Genomic DNA, 4,851 nt, shown 5'->3' with positions numbered 1-4,851 from the left:
TTTCCCTCCCGTATATCGAGGACCACTTGACCCCTAACACTGTATCCATTCAGCAGCTACTGCTGCTACTGCATGGGGACTTCGGGCCAGAATGTGCTAGGGTGTGTGTGAGTTTTTTTGTTGCCGCGTGGGGGGTGGCGACTTGCAGGGAAGAAGAAAGAGCCTGAAAAATACAAAAAATACAAAAATCCTGGACAAGGAGCCAGAAGGGAGTGGTTGGTGAACTTGAGGGCATGGGAAATCTTCCTGCAGCTAAAGCCCTGAAAGCTGAGTAGGAGTTGGGGGTGGTAGCGTGCCTTCTGGCTGGAGGGGCTAGAGGCCTCCCCAGCAGACAACCTGCTGAAAGCTTGACCAGTTGAGAGGAGACCGGTCAGCTAGACAGGCTCCAAATCCCAAAGGCCTCTATGCCAGGGGTTCTTAGACGTGGTAGAGTTCAGGGACTCTAATCATGCAGGAACTTTTGCAGAGTTGGGTGTGAGCACATTTTCTGCATGAGAGGTGTATCGTTTTCTGGTGCTGCTGTAACAAATTGGCACAAACTTAGAGGCTTAAAATGGCGCTAATTTATTATCTTGCAGTTCTGTAAGTCTGAAGTCTGATATGGGCTCAAGAGACTAAAGTCCAGATGTCAGGGCTGTGATCCGTGTTGGGGGCCCTAGGAGATGATTGTTTCCTTGCCTTTTCCAGCTTCTAAGGGCGATTGAGTCCCTTAGCTCATGGTCCTCTGTATATTCAAAACCAACCGGGACTTCCATGATGGCGCAATGGTTAAGAATCCGCCTCCCAATGCAGGGGACACGGGTTCGGGCCCTGGTCCGGGAAGATCCCACATGCCGCGGAGCAAATAAGCCCGTGCGCCACAACTCCTGAGCCTGCGAGCCGCAACTACTGAGCCCACATGCCACAACTACTGAAGGCCGCGCGCCTGGAGCCCGAGCTCCGCAACAAGAGAAGCCACCGCAATGAGAAGCCCACGCACTGCGACGAAGGGTAGCCCCCGCTCGCTGCAACTAGAGAAAGCCCGCGCGCAGCAGCAAAGACCCAACGCAGCCAATAAAAAAGAGAAAAACCAGCCAGTGTCAGGCTGAACCTTTCCACTGCCATCTCTGGGGCTCTCCTGTCCTTTTGCCTCCCTCTTCCATTTATGAGGACCCTCGTGATGACATTGGACCTACCCAGAAATCCAGGATAGTCTACCCATCTCAAGGTCAGCAGATAAGCAACCTCAATTCCCATCTGCAGCCTTAATTCCTCTGTGCCTTGTAACCTAACATATCCACAGGTTCCAAGGATTAAGACGTGGACTTCTTTAGGAGAACATTATTCTGTCCACCACAATGAGTCTGTAGCTTTTTAAAAAAAAAATAAGTTTGTTTATTTATTTATTTTTGGCTGTTTTTGGTCTTCGTTGCTGCGTGCGGGCTTTCTCTAGTTGTGGCAAGCGGAGGCTACTCTTTGTTGCGGTGCACAGGCTTCTTATTGCGGTGGCTTCTCTTGTTGCAGACCACGGGCTCTAGGCACGTGGGCTTCAGTAGTTATGGCTCACAGTCTCAGTAGTTGTGGTTCACGGGCTCTAGAGCACAGGCTCTAGAGTAGTAGTTGTGGCACGTGGGCTTCAGTAGTTGTGGCTCGCGGGCTCTAGAGTGCAGGCTCAGTAGTTGTGGCGCACAGGCTTAGTTGCTCCGCGGCATGTGGGATCTTCCTGGACCAGGGCTCGAACCCGTGTCCCCTGCACTGGCAGGCGGATTCGTAACCACTGCGCCACCAGGGAAGCCCGAGTCTGTAGCTTTTTTTATCAGATTAATAATAGGAGAGTCTGTGACTAAAAGGGTGGGATGATAAGGAAGTGAGGACTCAAGGAAGTGAGGAGTCGTGGGGAGGTAACATGGTTGGATTTTTATTCTAGAAAGTGAGCTCTGACAGCACTGTGGAGGAAGGTCAGGACAGGCATGAGACTGAAGGAAGGGAGACCTTAAGAGGTGATAGCACCAGTTCCGCAAGACGCGATGAAGGTTTGATCTATGGCAGAGGTGGGAGGGAGTGCTCAAAGGTTGAATTAGAGAGTGGGGCCACTGCCCTGATGAAGATGCGCTAACAGGAAGAGTGGGGATGATTCCCGAGTTGCTGAGCTGGGTAGCTGAATGATGGATTGATTGGGTTATCCTTGCAGAATGGAGAATGGGGGAAGAGGCGTGGGAGAAATAAGCAGGTACACTTGGGAGTTCCAGGTAGTGATGTCATTTAAAGGGAGAGGAGCCAGGCTTCCCTGGCGGTCCAGTGGTTAAGACTCTGCACCCCCTCCACAGCCCCATGCCGTGTAGCACAGCTGGGAAAAAAATAAAGGAAGAGGAGCCAGCCACAGACTGGGAAAGAAAAATGTAGCTGGTAGGAAGAGAATCAGGATGCAGAGAAGCAGAAAAAGGAGAGAGTTTCTGGAAGATGTGGTCAGCGGTGTCCAGTGGTCAGCGGTGTCCAGTGTCCAGGGGAGAGGCAGACTTTGGGACTGGATGGTTAGGGGGAGCTGCCACGTGGAAACTATACTCTGGACATGAGGCAGGTAACCCGGGGGTGTGGAGAGGAATGACGTCAGGGGAGGGAGATGCCGGGCAGGAAATACTGCAGGGTGCATGCAGACACTTAGTGCCTGGGGCTTCCTCTCTGGGAAGTGTGGGATTAAAGAACTTTCAAGTTCCTGGCTGAAGCTTGGTCTGAGGGAGGCTGCTTGGATGAGGATCTCTGCATTGTGGTTTCTGCCTTTGGTGGCCTTTACCGCCTAGATCACGCTGGTTACAACAAGAGGGCACACTAGGGCACAGGCTCAGGGACTTGCCCGGGCCAGTGCGGTAATGCTGCCACCCAGCTGTTTCATGTCCCCTCCTTGTGAACCCAAGAGGGAGGAGACCACTGTGGAGAGGGTTGGAGACGTCACTGCTTTGTCTCTTTCCTTGCTTTTTGGGGCAGATGTCCCGGAGGCGCTGCCCCGGTGTGAACTGAAGAATCAAAGACTCAGGGAATGTTCTGTATGGCGGCCCTCAGCCCACAGGAGAAATTGGCTTTTGCAGAGAGCCTAAAACTGGGTGGAGGGACTTCCCTGGTAGCGCGATTGGTTAAGACTGTGCTCCCAATGCAGGGGGCCCGGGTTCAATCCCTGGTCAGGGAACTAGATCCCACATGCGTGCCACCACTAAGAGTTCCCATGCCACAGCTAAGGAGCCCGCCTGCCACAACTAAGACCCGGTGCAACCCAAATAAATAAATTAATAATAATTAATTTTAAAAATAAAGAAATAAAACTGGGGAAGAGCTGGATCCTCAAATGGAGACTATTCCCCTTTGGTTCAGAGTCACCTCTTCTGGTCCCCAAGGCAAGATCAGGTGTCCCTATTCCATGCTCCACGGGCCCTTGTGCTGCCCAGCTCCAGCATCCCTCTTGTAGGTATGCTCCCCTGGATTCTGAGCCCCGCAGGGCATGGCAGATGACAGTCTAGGCTTTCACTGAATCTCCAGCACCTGGCACTTAAGTGCTCTGTAAATCGTTACTCAATGAGTAGCACTAACCTCAGAGTGTAAGCACATGTCAGAAGTGCTTAGTCCCATCCCCGTCTGGGGAAGGGGAGCGGCAGTGGGATCTCAGTGGTTGTCCAGCCTGCTGCCGCCTGTCACATTGTGCTCAACACATCAGGTGTGGAAGATGTGAGGAAACGGCCGTCCTGACCCTGCCCTCCAGCAGTCCTCAGTCTGGGCAGGAGAAAACAAAAGCGCCTGGCAGTCTGGGATGGTGCCAGGAGGGGTACATTCAGAGGAAGAATGCTCTCAGTGCCTGGAGGAAGTGGAGCTGGGAGAGGTGATGTCCAGCGTGGTCAGGCTCCGCCGGGAGAGCAGAGGCCACCAGCCGAAGTAGATGGACCTGGAGGCAGTGACACAAGCAGGCCTCTCATTGGCAGGAGCCCTGAGCCCCTGTGCTGAACTTTGGAAGTTTGTATTTTATTTTTTTTAATAATTTATTTATTTTTGGCTGCGTTGGGTCTTCGTTGCTGCGCGCGGGCTTTCTCTGGTTGCAACGAGTGGGGGCTACTCTTCGTTGTGGTGCGTGGGCTTCCCATTGCGGTGGCTTCTCTTGTTGTGGAGCACGGGATCTAGGCACGCGGGCTCAGTAGTTGTGACACGCAAGCTCCAGTAGTTGTGGCTCACAGGCTCTAGAGTGCGGGCTCAGTAGTTGTGGCACGGGGGCTCGGTAGTTGTGGCTCGAGGGCTCTAGAGCGCAGGCTCAGTAGTTGTGGCACGGGGCTCGGTAGTTGTGGCTCGAGGGCTCTAGAGTGCAGGCTCACTAGTTGTGGCATGGGGGCTCGGTAGTTGTGGCTCGAGGGCTCTAGAGCGCAGGCTCAGTAGTCGTGGCGCACGGGCTTGGTTGCTCTGCAGCATGTGGGATCTTCCCGGACCAGGGCTCGACCCTGTGTTCCCTGCATTGGCAGGCGGATTCTTAACCACTGCACCACCAGGGAAGTCCCTGTATTTTATTTTTTAAGATGCCCCCCTGCCCCAATGGGATAAACTAAGTCCCACAAAACCTGGCTCCACCCCAGCCATGGGATTTGACTAGGAGGAAGCAGAAGGTGTTTCAGTTGTGGGGTGGGAAAGGTAGTTGAAATGTAGACAATGACGATGGGATGAGCAGTGGAGAAAAGCAGCAGAGGGTGCGACACTGGAGATGTCAATCCCAGATACAAAAAGGAAATCGGGTGGTGGGTATATGCAATGTCCATGGTTTTTCAAATGGAATTACTCTTTTCAAAGTAATGAAATATTTGCCACAGACTAACCTCTGCTGTTTCAGGCTTTGGTATAATGATT

General features: G+C 52.8%; 1 protein-coding gene across 1 annotated transcript in view; it reads left to right on the top strand.

Annotated features, from left to right (window-relative positions):
- Window positions 1–4,851, top strand: part of KLRG2 (killer cell lectin like receptor G2) — a 16,790-nt gene that overhangs the window by 1,150 nt on the left and 10,789 nt on the right. The gene's annotated exons all lie outside the window — the stretch shown is intronic.

The sequence above is a fragment of the Lipotes vexillifer genome, unplaced genomic scaffold (genome assembly GCF_000442215.2).
Source record: "Lipotes vexillifer unplaced genomic scaffold, Lipotes_vexillifer_v1.1 scaffold71, whole genome shotgun sequence".
Lineage (NCBI taxonomy): Eukaryota > Metazoa > Chordata > Mammalia > Artiodactyla > Lipotidae > Lipotes > Lipotes vexillifer.
The sequence above is the reverse complement of the archived record's forward strand: the minus strand, read 5'-3'. Positions and strand labels throughout refer to the sequence as shown.